This window comes from Notamacropus eugenii, chromosome 2 (assembly GCF_028372415.1).
Source record: "Notamacropus eugenii isolate mMacEug1 chromosome 2, mMacEug1.pri_v2, whole genome shotgun sequence".
In the NCBI taxonomy this organism is placed as follows: domain Eukaryota; kingdom Metazoa; phylum Chordata; class Mammalia; order Diprotodontia; family Macropodidae; genus Notamacropus; species Notamacropus eugenii.
The window spans coordinates 479,850,306-479,869,482 of record NC_092873.1 but is presented as its reverse complement, the minus strand read 5'-3'; the positions used below and the strand labels follow the sequence as shown (position 1 = coordinate 479,869,482).

The following is a 19,177-nucleotide window of genomic DNA, read 5'->3' as shown; positions in this document are numbered from 1 at the left end:
TCTACATCCTGATTCCATTATCGCTGTGTGATATGTTTACTCTGCTTCATCATCATAATGTGAAATCATGTGTGGTCATTGCATTAATCAAAATTCTTAACTCTTAAGTGTTGTGCATTTGTCTTTATCATATTATTTAACTGTTCTTCTGGTTCCGCTTACTTCACTCTGAATCAGTTCATAAAGCCTTTCCAAGTTTCTCTGAAACTATTTCTTTTATTATTCCCTATTGCACAATAGTATTTCATTGCATTAATATAATAATTTCTTCAACATTTCTCCACATAGGCATATCCCATTAATTTCCAGGTCTTTGCCACTACCTAAATGACTGGGGGTTTTTTTGCCTTTTCTTTGATCTCTTTGGAGCATAGGCCTCAGAATGAAATCACTGCATATCACATTCCAGGATATGAACAGTTTAGTAACATTTGGAGCATAGTTCCAGATTGCTTTCCAGATTGGCTGAACTGATTCACAGCTATAGCAACAATATATTGTGCCTGTTTTTCTGTATTCCCTTCAACATTTATCATTTTCCTTTATTATAAACTTTCCCAATCTGATGGATACGAAGTAGAATCTCAGGTTTTGTTTAATTAGAATCTTGCTAATTACTAGTGACTTGAAACATTTCTTCATATGGTACTGACAGCTTGGATTCTTCCTTTGAAAACTGTCTGTTTATATCTCTTGATCATTTATTGAAAGAATGACATTTATCAGAAAAATTTTCTGCAAAGATTTCTTTTTTAACCAGTTAGTTATTTTCCTATTAATCTTAGCTACATTAATTTTATTTGTGAAAAATCTTTTTTAACTTCAAGTAAAGCGCACTTTATCTTCTGTCATCATCTTTAGCACTTGTTTGGTCATGAATCCTTCTCCTGGATATAGATCTGAAAGGTAATTTGTTCCTAATCATCTAATTTATTTTTTGGTGTGACATTTTATATCCAAATTATGTGCCCATTTGTAGATTTTCTTGGTTTACAGTGGGAGATGCTTTCTAAACCTCATTTCTACCAGACTTCTTTCAAGTTTTCCCAGTAGTTTTTGTCAGATAGTAAGTCCTTATCTCAGTAACTGAGGTCTTTGGGTTTACCCAACTAGTCTACTAGGCTCATTTGCTTATATATGTTCTACATGTAATCTGTTTCACTAATTGACCTCTGTTTTTTAACCAATACCAAATCATTTTTATAATTACTACTTTGAAGTATATTATGAGATCTGGTTCTTAAGATTCTTGGCCTTTTGTTTCTCCTTTTTAATTTCATCATTATTTTTTGAGCACTATATAGTACTTGTTTGATAGTTTAATTGGTATGGCAATGAAGAAGTAACTTAATTCAGGTAGCAGTATTTTTTATTATATTTGCTTGTCCACCTCTGAACAATTAAAATTTCTGTAATGATTTAAGTCTGTATTTTTATGGAAATTAATGTCTTTCTGTGTCTATCTTGGTAGTTAAAGTCCAAAATATTTTGTATATTTAAAGTTCCAAGTATTTTGTATATTCTGTATTTGTCTTGAATGGAATTTCTCTGTCTTCCCACTTGGTTTTGTTGGCAATACACAGAAATCTTGATGATTTACACAGATTTATTTCACATCCTGAAATTTAAAGAAAGTATTTTCAATTAATTTTTTTAGTTGATTCATTAGGGTTTTCTAAGTAAACTATCATATCACCTCCAAAAACATAATGATTTAATTTCCTCTTTCTCCAGGCTTATTCTCTCAATTTCATTTTCTAATCTTATTGCTACAGCTAGCACTTCTAGCACTATAACAAACAGTAGAGATGCCAGTGGTTATCATTGCTATATTCCTGATCTTATTAGAAAAGTCACTAGTTTATTCTCATTTGGTATGATGCTGGGTTATGGTTGTTGTTATTTTTAAAAACCAAAAATATGTACTAGATCTTGTCATGAGTTTTTTCTGTATCTCTTTAAATAATCATTTTGTTTTTCCTCTTTGTGTTCTTGAGTTTAAGATCTCTTCAGGCCTAACACCATCTGGATCAAGATTCCTTATGGGCAAATTAAGTTAGTAATATAAGTGTTCCCAAAGACCTGGAAATTTTAATAAATTATAATGACATTATATTGGTTGTTGTCCTTCATTTTTGATGAGGTCCAAAATAACATCACTATGCTAGAGTCATTTCAGTGTGTGACTGATCAGACCAAAATGAGCTTGGAATGCTCTACTACTGATCAGGCATAAATAGTCCATGTGAATATTTGGGGTGAATTCTTTAAATTTGCACATCCTGCTTTTCCTTTGAGCTGCTTCAATTCTGCTTCGCTCATAGAGGACAGCATCTTCTCTGATGTGGGCATGCCATGCTGGGCGGTCCTAAACCAGTATCTCCCATGTCACACAATCAATTGCAAAGTTCTTAAGAGAGAACTTGAGAGTGTCCTTATATCACTTCTGACTACCACATGAATGCTTTCCCTGTATGAGTTCTCCATAAAATAGTCTTTTTTGGCAAGCATACGTTTTGCATTTGAACAACATGACCAGCCCATCAGAGTTGTGCTTTCTGAAGCAGAGTGTGAATGCTTGGCAGTTTAGTTTGAGAAAGGACCTGAGTGTCTCTGGTATCTTATCTTGCCAGGTGATCTTCAGAATCTTCCTAAGACAATTCAAATGGAAGTGATTCAGTTTCCTGGCATGGCACTGGCAGACTGACCACAATTCATAGGCATGCAACAATGAGGTCAACACAATGCTTCAGTTTTGTGGTCAGTCTAACACCTCTTTTCTCCCATACTTTCCTTTGGAGCCTCCCAAATACTAAACTAGCTCTGGCAATTACAATGACATTATATAGTACTTAGAAGAATAGAATACTTAGGAATAAGACTTTATTTTACCCCCAAGGGAAGAAGTAAAAAACCTCTTTAGCAATCTTCCTGTTACAAGAAACCATGACGGTGAAAAAGATTGCCATCATTGGAGCTGGGGTCAGTGGACTTGGTGCTATTAAGAGCTGTCTGGAAGAAGGACTGGAACCCACTTGCTTTGAAGAAAGCTATGACATTGGAGGTGTCTGGAGATATGAAGTAAGTTTACATTTTTCCTAACACCTAATTACCTTTGTTTGTGTGATGAATTTTCCCCTCTATATCAAGGAAACTGAAATTTAATTGGAATTCTGTTACAGACTTACTCCACTGACTCACATTACCCTTCATTTCTATGAATTTTTAGATTTTTCATAGTACTGTCACACACATTGTAAAACTTGATCCTAAAAGCCCTGAAAGGAAGCAATTTATATATTAAGAAAACATCTATTCAGTGCCTGCTATGTACCAGATGCTGAACTAAGGACTGGGGATATAAAAAAAAAAAATGAAGCTACATTTTATTGTCACCTCCTCTGCATAAAATATGGAAGCTAAGGGTCAAATTGATAAAGGTCATTCTAATAATTGGTGGCAGAACCTGGTTTTCTTCTGCCACACCTATATCTACCTTTCTTACTTTAAACATGCCATTCAGCATTGTTGAGGGAAAGTACCAAAATAAAAGCTCTGTGTGTGCATGCATGTATGTGTGTATCTGTATATATCTATGTATGCACATGTATCAAAGCCCATATGTATCAAAAAAAATGGGTTTAAGATCTCTTAAGTCCTAACACCATCTGGATCTTTTCTAGCCTTATCTCATCTTATTTTTCCCACACTCTGTTCCAGCCAACCTGAGCGGCTAGCTTTACCCCCTAAATGCTCTTTCCTATCTCCACGTATTTACCCTATATCTGAAATGCATTCCTCCTGATGCCTCACTTTCAGAATCTTTCTCTTTCTTTAAGGCAAAGCTCTAGTGGTAGGGAATTATAGATGTCAAATTGAGGACTCCAGAAGTCATTCAGTCAACCTCCTCATTTTACAGATGAGGAAAACTCCGGGAACAATCAGTAGAGCAGGTAAACTAAAGCAGAAGATATGTGTAGGGGAAATAGTAGAAGATAAGCTTACAATGGTAAATAACCTTTTCAAACAAAATTTTGTCACTTCTCCGTCTCTAAATTATAGTGAACACTCCCATCAAAGATATCCTAGAAAAAGCTCAAATTCTTCAGCTGCACCAGTGCCAGGGATCCTTTGGGTTTAACTAGCCCTATTCCTGGGACTAGAGATTGCAAAGTACTCTTCTAGGGACAAAGAAATGACCCTGAAAACAAAGCTCCATCCATACTTTGCTCTTGAGCAAGTTAAGAGTCACAGCTGAGGATAGCTCACTGTTGGATAAAGCATTGAACCTCAAGTCAAGAAGACCTGAGTTTAAATTCTGCCTCAGACATCTATTAGTTGTGTCAGTCTGGGCAAGTCATTTATTCTCTCTAAGCCTCAATTTCTTCATCTGTAAAATATGGAAAGTAACGGCACCTATTTCAACAAATTATATTGTAAGGGTCAAATGAGATAACATGAAAAAACTCTTTATAAACATTAAAATGTGATATAAATGTTAACTCTTCCTATTCTTATTCCCAATGGCATATTTCCCAATACTGGGCTATGAGATCCAAATCTCAAATTTGCTAAGCAAATTTTTTTGAATAATTTTTTTTTCAATTTGCCCTTAGTTTTAAAGGAAGAGAAAGATTCTGAAAATTAGAGATCAGGAGGGAATATGCTTCAGGTAAATGCCTGAAAGGTAAATGCACATAGGTAGGAAATAACATTTAGGGGTAAAATTAGTAAACCAGGTTGACTGGAACATTGAGCGTGGAAAAGAAAGTAGATGAGGTAAGTTGAGGCTAGAAAAAAAATCTGGATGCAGGTAATGTTAGGCATGAAATTATCTTAATCCAACACACACACACATACACACACACACACATACACACACACACACACACACACACACACACATTGACAAATAATACAATTCTTATATTAGTGTTGATAATCCAGAGGTAAGGAAAGTAGTACATCCAGAAGGTAGGTCCAATCTTTGCCATTCTCTTTCTTCATTCTCCATGATTACAATTTCCTCAAAGACAATGAAAATTCTTTTGTTCCCCATAGGAAAAATCAGAAGCTGGAAAGCCTAGTATCTACCAATCTGTGACCAGTAACAGCTCTAAGGAGATGACATCCTATAGTGATTATCCATTTCCTGACCATTATCCCAATTTCTTTCACAATTCCAAAATGATGGATTATGTTAGGATGTATGCCAAACATTTTGACGTCCTGAAATATATCCACTTCTTTGTAAGTAAAGGAAGAGCATGAATGTTGTTTGCTGGCTATTCATGGCAGCAGCCCATGTGGGCCAGAACAGCATGAGGTACCGTTCAAGTCAGTGTTAGAAGTCATTACAATCTCCATGAAAAGGTGAAACTATATTGGTTTTCCTGAAAAGCTCTCATGGAAAGCATACTGGCTCATGCATCATCCTCATCACAGCTAGCACCTATATAGCACCTTGAGGTGCAACTAGGTGATGCCACAGAGCACCAGGTCTGGGGTCAGGAAGACATCTTCCTGAGTTCAAATTTAGCCTCAGATATTTACTAGCTGCGATACTCTGAGCAAGTCATTTAATCCTGTTTGCCTCTGTTGTCTCATCTGTAAAATGAACTGGAGAAGAAAATGGCAATCTACTCCAGTATCTTTGCCAAGAAAACCAAATTGGGTTATGAAGAATCAGATACAACTGAACAACAACATATACTTTAGTGTTTACGAAGCACTTTATAGAAGTTATCTCATTTGACCCTCATATAATATTGGGATTTAGGTGCTTCATTTTACAGATGAGAAAACTGAGGCTGCTGAGGGTAAGTTACATGCCCAAGGTCACACAGTATCTAAGTATCTAAGGCAAGATTTAAACTCAGGTCCTCCTGAATCCAATTGCAGTATTCTGTGCACTCTACCACTTAACTCTAGACTGGGAAACTTGAGTACTGGTTCTATGCTATTAACTAAATATTGGACCATGAAGAGTAGTAAACTAAGCATTTTGGGGGTCTGGGGCATCCTCAGTCTCTTGCAAGGATGGCAGTTGTAAAGATCTCATACAAATGAGCTCTTTAAAGATTTTCTTCAGAGTCTGAAGAATTTGAGCTTGTCAGGGGACAGGAGCTATTAAGTAATACGTACATCAGGGTCTGGACTTCTGGGAAATGATGGAAGGACAGAGTGATCTATCTTTGACCCTTTGTTCCCAGTCAAGGGTGAGCAGAATAAGGAAGTGTTCTGATTTCTCTTCCACTGGCCAGTGGAATGTTGTGATAGAGGCTTGATGGGAAACTGGAATCCTACATCTTTGATGGGATCATGGTTTGCAATGGTCATTGTAGTGACCCCTATTTGCCAATGGAGTGCTTTCCAAGTATGTCATCCAGAAAGATGGGAAGAATCTTTATTCTTCAAGAGAAATTTTCTAAATAATATGTCAGAAGGGGAGAAATGAGTAATTTTTATAGTGTTTTTAAAAACCTATGGGTTCTCAAGGAAGACTGGATCTCCACTCTAATTATTAAAATTTCTTTGGCTTCTTCCTCTTTGGGACATAACATATTATGTTGCAGAGGTAGAAAAGTGGTCAAAGTAATAGTGGTCACAATAGTAGTCAGGAGTCCTCTAGGGCAGTCTGTTGAGGGAACAGTTAAAACCTGCAGCACAAAACTGGGAGGCACAAAATATTTTATGTTTATGTCCTTGCCGGGAAAAGATTATTTGTTGTTAATACCACAAATGAAACTACCACCTTCTCAGCTTGTCATTGGTATGATGGATCCTGTGTTCATGAGTATGGAGCCAAAGCTTTGGTCCCTTGATATCATCATTCAACAAACACTTGTTAAGTACTTGCACTGACCAGGGCACTATGCTGGGCACAGGGGAAATAAAAAAAGATGCAACAGTTCAATTAACAAACATTGTTTAGATACCTAGTACATATGAGGTACTGTGTAAGGTGATAAAGGTAAAGACAAAACTAAAAATGGACCCTACCCTCAAGAAGCTTATATTTTACTAGGAGGAAGCAATAGTTACTTAGTTACAGAGAAGCAAATGCAACATAGTTTGAGGAAGGAGAGAGTTCTAGCAACTAGACAAGACATTGATACTTTCTTCATGGCATGTATAATCTAGTCAGAGAATAAGAAACTTACACAGATAACTAGAATGCACTAAAATATCATATAAGTGCATTAAAGAGATAAACTAAAGAGTTACATGAAGTCAAAGGAAAGACAATAATGGAAGAGAATATAGAAGGCTTCATAGAATGAATGAATGAAAGAATGAATGAATGAATGAATGAAAATGTATTCATTAGATGCTTGCTATGTGCAAAGCACTATGCTAAATGCTAGGGATGCAAATAGGAAAGAAAGATTGTCCCTGTTCTTAAGGACCTCACGTTTATTAGAGGAAACAACACATACCAGATAGAGAGTCCCATGGTTCTTAGGTCATAGCAGCAAAGTAGGTAATGATGCATCTTCTTTGAGGTCATTTACATGAACAAAGCCATATTAATTTCTGATATTGAACCACTTGACAAAGGACTTTGATAGTCAGAACCATCTTTTTGGTGTCTTTGGTAGCTTGCAACATCATCACACTCAGAAATAGTGACCAGGCTGCATCTCTGTAGGAAGTGTTTACCAAGATGGTGGCTTTAAGGGCTGGGCTAGATGAGCGAAAGGAGGGGAGGGAAGGGAGGGGATCCTCCTTCTTCCAAGGTTCTTAGGCATATTTGTCCATCAAAAGCAATTGATGGTGGTAGCAAAGAAGATAGATCCCACCATCTCCACAGTGATTTCTTCCCTCAATAATGACTATGGGGTCCCCAGTTGGAAGCAGGAATAATGGTCCTTAGGGACACCAACACTTCAAAGCCCTTGGGCTCATGGCCTTAAGCTGTCTCCATCTGGCTTTCAGTGGGGATGGTTGTTGAGGTGGTAGCTGTGGCCTGACATAGTTGATGCAGACTGACTCTCCCTTAATGTGCCCTACAGCTTTAGCTAGGTTGATTTGCCTGCCCCTTGCATGGTAATTAGTTAGCACTGGATGGAGATGGTTGGCCTTTTCTCTACAAGAGTTGCTTCCTTAATGATGGCTCCATAGGGTTAAACTGGAAGCAGGACTAATGGTCTTGAGGTCACAGCTATTTCTATGGCTTTTGAGTTCAGGGTCTTGGGCTATTTCCTTCCAAGTCCCGGGGAAGGTGGTGATCTAGGCAGTAGTAGTGGCCTGACTCCCCTGGTACAGGATTCCCCTCTGCCCTGCTGGGTACTCTATTGCCTTACCTAGACTGGCTTGTCTACAGATAAGTAGCAGCCTAGCAGCTGTTGGGGAGGATGCCCAATCCCTTCTGCACTAATTGGATCCAATACATTCTTGAGGTAGATTACTCTGGGAGTAATATGAAGTAAGGATTACACAGAGATCAGCAAGAGATTAAGGGAAGAAAAACTTTTCTTGATAAAGACACCCTGACACCTTGCAATTATCTCATCTTTGTTAATTGTTCACTAACCATCTCTTTAATAATCCCTTCTGGAATTTTCTCAGAAATCAAAGTCAAGCTCAATGGTCTAGCATTTGCAGGGGGAAAATCCCCTTTCTGGTTGGGGAAGGAGGGAATAAGGAGTCTAAACCAGCCAAATCATCCCCATTATCCAAGAATTGCCCTTAATCCTCTCCATTTGGTTGTTAATGGGAATACCCTACATCCTCTAAGGGAAAATGTCACCAACTCCCCAAAAGTTCACTCCCTGAAGCAACGCTGAAATGATCAGAAAACTCCCTTATCAACCCTACCCCCATGCTGCTTAAAAAAAGAAACCTCCTGTGACATCATCAGCCTCTCAAGAGATCATTGTCTCTCTTTCCTCCCTTACAGTACTAAATTCCTGCAAAGAATCCTCCAAACTTGCTACCTCTGCCGCGATTTCTTTACCACTAACTTCATTAAGCCTTCCACAATATGGCCTCTGACTCCATGTGCTACTGAACATGCTCTCCCAAAGGTCACAAAGGTGGATGCCCCTTAATGGCAGGGACTATCTGAGCATTTATCTCATTTCCTCCCCATCACCTAAGAGTGCTTTTCCACATGCTGAGCACTGACTAAATGTCTCCAGTTGTTACATTGTATAATGTTCTTCTTCCTTGATAGACACATCCCACAGCATTGATGACAGAAGACCAGCAAAGGTCAGATTGACACAGTCTGGATGAGATTTAGATGAGAATAAGGGGGGCAGCGGGTGGTGACCACTGAGCAGAGAAACTGGTTTCAGAAAATATTTACCAAAAAAGTTACAAAGCAATTATAAAAGAACATCTTCCCACACACACATACATTTATACCCAGGGTTTGACCAAAACTTTGATCTTTACTTCCAGGCATCAAGAAATTCACAGGCCTATATTTCCATAGCCATGAGTATAAGAGTCTGGAGAAATTTAAGGGGAAGACAGTCCTTGTGGTTGGCCTTGGAAATACCGGAGCAGATGTGTCCAGTGAGCTCAGTCATGTAGCTAAACAGGTTTGCCTTTATTATTTAGTTTTTAATTCTGCATTTGTGATGTGCGCATTGTGCAGAGCCTTTTGGACCAGAGTTTTCAGCCAGTGCTTTAAAATGCTACCTGGACATGGGCCATTGGCCATTCATTCTTTTATCCCGCTCTTTCCTCAGAACATATTGGCTTATCACTGACCAAACTCATATCAGCCTTCGGGAAGGTGTACTTTACTTCTAAAGCTAGAGTAAAGAGGCAACAAGGCTAGCCTGGTAGCTTGGGGGCACCACAAACTGTCCCTAGTTCTATGGATGGACCAATGGCTTGGGCCCGGCAGGAAGCATATTACCAGGGGTAGTAGTTATTAAGCACCTACTATGTGCCAGGCATTGTACTAAGTGCTAGAGATACAAAGAGAAAGAAATTAAACTGTCTCTGCTGTCAAGGAACTTACGTTTTCTCCAAGGAAGGAAGCATTACACCTAAAAGTATACACAAAATAAATTCTAGGCAAAATGGGGTGAGGCTCTAATGCAGGGTGGGAAACCTGTGGCCTTGAGCCACACATGGCCTTCTAGATCCTTAGGTGTGGCCTTTTGTCTGAATCCAAATTTTACAGAACAAATCCTCAAGGTCACAGGTTCTCTACCCCTGCCCTAGTGGCTGGGGCACCAGAAAAGGCCTCCTGTAGAGGGAAATGTTTGTGCTGAGCCTTGAAGGAAAGTAAAGAGGAAGGAACCAGAAGCAGAGGTGATGAAGGAAAGAGAGAATTCCAAGAAACATCCCTACACATCTATGGAATAGAGTTGGGGCCTACAGGAAAGCAGTCTGAGTACAGTCTCTAGGGAAAGAATCCTGAACCAGGGAAAAAGGATGTTCTCTTCTTTGAAAGAAGCAGTCTCAATCTCCCAAAAGCAACCCAGGGATTGCTTGTACAATATAAAATTTCACTAACAGTTTGTTAGGATTTTCAAATGATTAACAACCACAGTTAAGCTTCTAATGATTTCCAAGTAACTAATTTTCTTCAAGGAATATTGTAGCTTTATTACTACTCTATTAAATGTGTATGTGAGAAGGAAGGAAGGAAGGAAGGAAGGAAGGAAGGAAGGAAGGAAGGAAGGAAGGAAGGAAGGAAGGAAGGAAGGAAGGAAGGAAGGAAGTTAAAGGGATGTAGCTGTTTGAGGAAATCCCCACCCACCTCCCCCATCCCTGCAGGTGGGTAGAACTGTGCTGAGTTTCTCAGGAGGAGAAGGATTTCATCCCCTCACTAAGACGCTGGGGTCTGTACTTTTCATTCCTCTGCTAGCCAAGAAGTATGGTGTAAGGTAAATGTTTCTGGATATCTCAGCATGCCTAGGAAAGGTTTAAACTATTTGCTCCCATTTGGTCCTCTGCATAGCCCTGTTCACCTGCCTGTGGCAAGAGATGGAGGAAGGGCATGAGTTAGAAGTCAGGAGGGAGTGTACTTCAGGTATATGGTAAATGTCTGTAGGTAGGAAATAACATTTAGGGTATAGCTAGTGGTCCAGGTTGGCTGAGCATAGAATATGAGAAAGGGAATAGGATGAGATAAGACTGAAAAGGATATCGATTAATACAGAAACATAGATATGTCTACATATTGTAAATATGCAAATACTTATATGTACATGTCTGTATGTGTATATCTATAGAGAGAAAAGAGAGAGAGAAGTAAATGAAGAAAGAGAAGGAGGGAGGAAGACGGAGGAAGAGGGAGGGAGAGGGAGAGACTCTTTGGTCCATATGAACACACACATACACAAATCTTATTCTAGCTTTACTCCTCAGCAACACTGACTGGCATATTTAAAGTAAGAGGTGTTGTTGTCCTTGGGGGTAGAAGAATTCCTGGGCTACCACCCTGAAAACCAGGATTCTGCCCCCATTTATTTATATGACCTTTACTTCCTTGAACCTTGGCTTTCACGTTTTGTACGTGGGAGTTGAGTAAATAAGCAGAGGCATCACTTTTGTCTTTGTACCCCCAGTGCTGGAACCATACCTATAGGAGCCGCTGAATAAATACTTTTTGAATATATTAATAACTGCATTTCAGGGCCAATGAGGCAACTAGGTGGTGCCATAGTGCACAGAGTGCTGGGCCTGGAGTCGTCTTCCTGGTTTCAAATCTGGCCTCAGATAATTACTAGCTGTGTGACCCTGGGCAACTCACTTGACCCTGTTTGCCCCGGTTCCTCATCCATAAAATGAGCTGGAGAAGGAAATGGCAAATCACTCCAGTATCTTTGCCAAGAAAACCCCAAATGAAGTCTTAACAAGTCAGACACAACTGAGATGACTGAACTTCAGGGCCAATAAGAATAAATGAAGCAATGCATGTGTCTTGGTCTTGATTCAACACAGCTGAGGCATTGAGACAGGGCTCTCTTATAGGACAATGCTTTCTTAGCTTTTCTTTCTTTCAGGTGTTCCTCAGCACATGACGAGGATCGTGGATATGGCAGCGTATTGGAGATCATGGGGAACCCTTGGATACTGTATTCTTCACACGCTTTAAGAATATCATCAGAAAGTGTCTAAGCAACTTCATTATCAACAAATTGGAAGAAGACAGATTAAGCACAAGGTTTGACCATGCCATGTACGGTCTACAGCCTCGTCATATGTATCCTCTTGAAATTTAGTCAATGTAATTCACTTTGGGTGAATTGGTGTGGCTATTGGTGTGGCTAATGGACAGTCCAAACACAACTTCCAAAAATCCAGGAGAGAGAGTCATCTTTCCCCACTCTATCCTCATGGCTCATGACTTTAGATCATACATTCAGGGCTGGAGGTGACCTCCCAGGTCATCTGGTCCAGTTCCTTTTTACTTATAAAAAATCTGAAGTTCTTAGAAATTAAATACCTTGCCCAGGGTCACACAGCTAATAAGTGTCAAAGACAGGATTTGAACTTGAGTCCTCTTCACTCCAAGTCCAGTATCCTATCCATTCCATACTAACCTTTCTTTCTCTTCAGTAAACAGCAAGGACATGAGACATAGATACACAGGTTCCCAAATTGCCAATGAAAGTAAGTGTAACCCTCCTCCCTCATTGCCCCTTTTGAAGAAGCATACACCTTTGCTTCTCCATCCTAGTTCCAACTGATTAAAAGCCATACAGTTGAGGCATTTAGTATAATGACTTTGTGCTCATCTTGAAAATTGGCTCTAACCCTAGGGGAAATGAGCGCCATAGTCTCTCTTTCTGATATGGTAAATTCACCAGGTTTGGAGTCATAAAATTCATTTGGCCTCCATTTTTTCTTCCAAAGAGAATTATGTCAGGGATGAAAAGGATAGGACAAAAATGCTTAGTAGTAGAAATCCAAGGTAAACAGGAAGTGATTAAGAGAAGAGCTAGCAGCCAAGTTACCCTACCAAGAACATCTCAACACTATTGAAAGAATTGATGAATGATTATTTCTGAGCCATTGGAGAAGTGACTAGAGCTCTGGGCCTGGAGTCGGCAAGACCTAAGTTTGAATCTACCCTCAGATTTTTACTAGCCATGTGACTCAGGGTAAGTCATAATCTCTATCTACTTCAATTCCCTCAATTGTAAAACGAGGGTAATAATAGCACACACACATACACATACACACACACACACTCACACACATACATCTCACAGGTTTAATGTGAAAATCAAATGAGATAGTATTTGTAAAGCACTTAGCATGGTGACTGGTACATGGTAGGTACTTATTATTCCTTTTCTCTTTTCTCCCAGTGGCAACTAGGTGGTGCAGTGTATAGAGTTCTGGGCTGGAGTCAGGAGTGCTAGACTCCTCTTCCTGAGTTCAAATGTAGCCTCAGACACTTACTTAGATGTGTGACCCTGGGAAAGTCCCTTAACCTTGTTTGCTTCAGTTTCCTCCTCTGTAAAATGAGCTAGAGAAGGAAATGGCAAACCCATCCAGTATCTTTGCCAAGAAAACCCCAGCTGGGGTCATGAAGAGTCAGACACACCTAAATTAGCAACTAAACAACAGTCTTTCCCCACCCCTTCCCCTTCCAATCAGTGATATTTGAAAGATCACAGAGAACAGAAGAGATGCTATTGCTCTGACAGTCAAAATATGAGGCAGAATTTAAAAGCTGTAGGCCAATGATCTTTATTTCAAATTCCTGGAAAAATATAGTTACTGAACATCCAAATGCCAAGAACAGATTATGTCAAACTAACCTCATATCCTTATCTGATAAGTTATTCAATAGGCAGATCAAGGGAATGTTGTTAATATAATTAACTGAAGGTTTCGCAAAGTATTTGACAAAAGTCCTGTTTGCAATGCTTTTATACAAGATGGAGGGGTGTAGACTGAGATGAAAGTAAAGTTAGAGATCTTCAGAAACTAATGGAATATCTGGACCACAGTCAAAGCCTCGGAGACTAGTTTTTTAGTAGTGATACTTGACATTTTTACCAGTGCCTCAGATAAAAGTATGGATGGCATGCTTATCAAATTTTCAAAAGACAAAAGTCTAGATGACATAGCTAGAAAATTGGATGAAAGAGAGAATCCAAACAGATTTGGGGAGAATTGAATATTGGTCTAAATCAAATAAAACTTAGTTTAATCATCGTAAGCATAAAGGTTTATATATGGGTTCCAAAGTAATTTTTACAAGTACAAGATGAAGCACGTAGCTAGACAACAGCTCTTTTGGAACTTACCAAGTGTTTGCTGTATTATATCATATTGTATTAGCATGTACTGGAAATGAATTAAGTCCACTTTTCAGACTTAATTTAGTGAAACTTAATTTTTTCTGATGAAAAAGCTCTCACAAGCAGACCTTATTTGAATTTGATGACCACATCACTGGCTAACTTTTTCACGCTTATAATATATTCGTACATAATGAATAGCTAGATGTCTCTAAGCACAAGTCACAGAATCACAAAATTTTAGATTTGGTCAAATCCATGCTGAAGAAAGAGCCATAGTACCCTCCCTTACAATATACCTGACAAATGGTCATGCAATCTTTTCTTAAACAGCTAACTAACAGCTAAGGAAACCAACTACTTTCATACCTCCTGAGGCATTCCATTTTACTCTTGGGTAGCTCTAACTGTTAAGAATGTTTCAGAAATTTGTCTCTTTGTATTTTCCCTCTACTGTCCTTAGTTCTGCCCTCTCAGGTCAAGTAAGACAAAGCTAACCTATCTTCCAGGGCATAACCCTCCAAATATAGGGGACACCCTCAATTGGAAGATGAGTATCATCATCCTCTTTAGTTTTCCCTAATCTAATAACTTAAAGAAATGGATCTCTAATACCAAGTCAGCTCCCATTTCTGATCTTTAGGCCAATTCCTTCCACATTAAAAAGCAATCCTTGTGAATCTGTTCTGCCCACAGCAGGCACTCAGAATCAGTTAGCATTAACATCACTTAGCTAACGTTTCTAAAGGACGTTTACACTCATGTCTTCACTTCTCACTATTTCTTTTTCAAGTTCCTAAATCCTCAACCTACTTTCAGTGATGATTTTCCTAGCCACATAATTACTGGAAGACTGCTGGTGAAAGCAAATGTGAAAACAACTGCCATCTTCGAGGATGGTACAGAAGAAAGCATAAATGTTGTTATCTTTGCCACTGGATATAATTTCTCTTTTCCTTTCCTGGATAATGATTCAGCTATCTTGGATAGCCAGCAATCTCTGTTTAAATACATCTTCCCTCCTCAACTGGAAAAACCAACCCTAGCATTCATTGGTTTTATCCAGCCAGTAGGAGCTACCATTCCAACGTCAGAAATACAGAGCCGATGGGCCATACGCGTGTTCAGAGGTATGTGAGGGGTTGGACTGGACTCAACCAAAGACCAAAAAGAAAGATGAGTCAACTGTGGTATTCTTTGAGTGATTCGAGGAAAGTCTACCAGATTCTACATCGAATCCCAGATATGCCCTTTGACCTGTTACAGTACTCCAAATCCCATCATTAGAGATCTAGTCCTTTGAGTGGTGAAGGGTTTTTTCCTTTTAATATCCTAGAATTCCCTATTTGAGTAAAAATATTTTTGGGAGAGATAACACTATTAGACTAGCATCATAGCAGAGGGGAGACTGCCAGATTACTTCAAACTGTAAGTAGAAAGCTAAGAACAAGGATCTATAAAGATAAAAAACAGAGAAGATGACTGAGGAAACTGGAGCACCAGCAAGGATACAAAGGCTTGTGAAAGGGAAGCTAAGAGGGACCACAAATGCTAACCTTTCCCAAGGCTCTGCCGTGGATACATGAACATTACTGAAAAAGACATGCTCTGGATCTCTCACCAAATATATGGTTTAATCACAACTTCTGAGTAAAGCTAAATTCTACTGCTAGGAAAGTGTCAACACTAAGTTTGGCATAACTATTGAGCAGGACAGGGATCTTCTTGGGACACTGCTGACTTCAGAATGATTATCAATAGTAACTGTTGCCCTTTCCCTCCCAACTCCATTTACTGATTTTTTTCCTTCTTTTGTTCATTAAAGGGGCCATGCCCTGTTTACTTCTTAAAGGGGCCTATTCACTGAATGGGCATTACCTCATTCTAAGTGAGTACCTGAATAGGCCAAGGTCTCCCAGTGCATCCTAGGTTTTCTCCAGTCATCTCTATGAATATCTGGTCACTGGATCCAGATGGCCCAGGAGGGGAAGTGAGGCTGGTGACCTTGTACAGCCCTCCCTCACTCAAAACAAAGTCAAGTGCAAGGCATGTCGTCCTTTCTCTTCTTTGAAAATGAAAGACAAACACAAAGTGGCAAAGGAAAATGGTAGACCTTCATGTTTTTCTTCATCTCTGAAATGAGTTCCATCATATTCTTCCAGAGTTTACTAATGGGAAATAACAGCTCTATTTGTTGTTGTTCAGTCATTTTCAGTCACTTCCAAATCTTCGTGACCCCATTTGGGGTTTTCTTGGCAAAGATACCAGAGTGGTTTGCTCTTTCCTTCTCCAACTCATTTTACAGGTGAGGAACCAAAACAAACAGGTTAAGTGACTTGCCCATGGTCACACAGCTAGTAAGTGTCTAAGGCCATATTTGAACTCAGAAAGATGAGTTTTCCTTACTCCAGGTTATCTACTGCACCACCTAGCTGCCTTACAACAGCTGAAACACTAGTAGAAAGTCCTATAAAGACATCTATCTGGGATTTCACAATTCAGTTTTTCTGACACTCTCAGTTGTGATCTCCTCATCAGGGATGTGGAAATTCTGAGGCATCCAAAAAAGCACAGAAGTGGATGGAAAATGAGTTATGAGCTTTAGTAACTGACAGGAAATAATACCAAACAGAAATAGCAGAAAAAGATACAGGGAAAATCAGACAAAAACGCCAAAAGAGTATGACATAGTATAAAGACCACTGGCTCTGAAATTTGAGAACCTGTATTCAGATCCCAACATGGTCTTGTGTATAGCATGCTGGATGTGGAAGTGGAAAGACCTGAATTTGAATTCCACCTCAAACATTGGCTAGCTCTATGACCCTAGCAAATCACTCTCGGTAGCTCAATTTTCTTGTCTCTAAGAAAAGGGCATAAGCATTGATTAAGCACCTACTCTGATTTCATTTGATCTGTATAACGAGGAGATTGGACTTCATTGGTCCCTTAAGTCCCTCACAACTCTAAATCTCTGATTCTGTAACAAAGTAGTCAACAAGTGATTTCTGCGTACCTCCTGGAAAGCATGGTGCTGTTCTAGCACCAAAATCTCATTGGTATACCTTGAAGAGTTCTTTTAATGCCCTAAGAGAAAATGCCTCTTCTTTTTCTTAATGGAAACTCATAGTGTGTATTGTTTTACAAAAGAAATAGGAACTGCCTAAATTGTAATGAATAAAGTCTGTGTCTCCTGGATTCTAACAGTCAAAACACTCTTTGTTTAGGGCACCTGTTTGAATCATTGTTAGGAAGGAAGGTGATTGGGAAGAGACAGCATAAGTTTTGTTTTGAAATGATAAAACGTTTTTAAAAAAGCAAATGGAAAAGAAAGGAGAGAGGACAAAAGGGAAAGAAGGTGAGGTTGGGGCATGAGGGTGGGGAGTAGTATGAGAACAGAACTAGGAGAGGCGAGCCCAGTGACTGTTTACAGAATACTGAGAGGTGTTCCATCGGGTGCCACAGATCTGAAGATACAAAGACGTATTTTTCTGACATACAAAAATATTTAAGCCAAACTAAACGACACATGAACCATGTCGGATGGCATAGGATGCATCGCATGTTCATAACCCACTACTTCTTTATCAGGAGAAAAAGATGCTTCCCCACCAGTTTTCTGGAATCCAGACTGACCATTGTAATCATCTGAATTCTGACGGCTTTTAGTGTCATTTTCCTCTACATTACTGTGGCTATGGTGGATAATATTTTCATAGTTCTGCCTTTTCTCTCTGCATCAGTAGGTAGAAGTTTTGCTGAGTTTCTTCAAATTCCCTACATTTCTCTTTTCTTATGATGTAATAATGAAGGGTGTCCCAAAAGCCTTAGCGATGTTTTAAGCTATTAAAGATTTACACTGATACAGCATAATTAATTGGTCCAGCCATTCTTCAATCAATGGGCACTTACACTGCTTTCAGTTTGGCTTTGGTATCACAAGATTCACTTATCCCTCTTTGTAACAGAGATTGAAGTCCAGGTACATTTGTTATTATTTTGTGCCTTAGGAAAGCAATATGAGTGCTGAAAAATAACTACATTTTTCTCAAGGACGATGTTTTTTTTTTTATTTGCGCAGTTCATGGTTGCCATGAATTCAAATGTCAGGTGTGGTAGAACTGGACCACACAATACTGCATTAGAAGATTCAGGAAAAAACAGTGTTCACAGAAACATATGCAGATCATAGAATGCATTCTTAACATTTGGAAACTATTTGGGGAAAAACAGATGAAAAAGCAATTCATATCTACCTCCTACCTTCCCCCAAAAAATCTCTTAATGTTATTATAAAGAAGCTAACTTATCCTGGCATTGACAATAAATCTAATACACCATTTTTTAAAATATTTTCCCTACTTGTATGTGCAAACAATTTAATACCTTTTTTTAAATTTTGAATTCCAAATTCCCTGCTCCTTCCCCCTCCCCCCTCATTGAGAAGGCAAGCAATTTGATACAAGTTAACCATGCCAGAATACCGTTCTTAGACAGCCTCCCCATTTGGACTTTGGATTTCATTTCCAAAGCGAGCTAGTGTGAATGTAATGTTTTCCTCCTAAAACTACTTCCTCCTATTCGGTGGTTTCCCCAGAGAGTCCTAATCACCTTCTGGATAGTCTTTCCTAGGGCTGAACAAATTACCTTCAATGAGCAAAATGATGACGGAAATCAAATGGAGAAGAATTTGTCTAGAAAAACAGTAAGAAACTTGACTGTTGGCAAAGAGCAATTGATTGCTTAGTCCACGTGTTTGTCTTTTGGGTCTCCATTACATTTTATTGATCATGGAAGCTGGGTCTGGACAAGTATCTGGTTCTGTTTTCAATAATGTCATCAATGGTTGCAAATTTTAATTTGTATATTGAATTTGCATGTTATTTTGTATGTTAATTTGTACATTGAATTTGTATGTCGTTTCAGATGGCCACGTTAGAAAACACTTA

At 39.0% G+C, this 19,177-nt stretch overlaps 1 pseudogene; it reads left to right on the top strand.

The window, feature by feature from the left end:
• The first annotated feature begins 2,946 nt into the window (after positions 1-2,946).
• On the top strand, positions 2,947-18,937 carry LOC140523196 (flavin-containing monooxygenase 5-like; annotated as a pseudogene).
• The last annotated feature ends 240 nt before the right edge of the window (positions 18,938-19,177 follow it).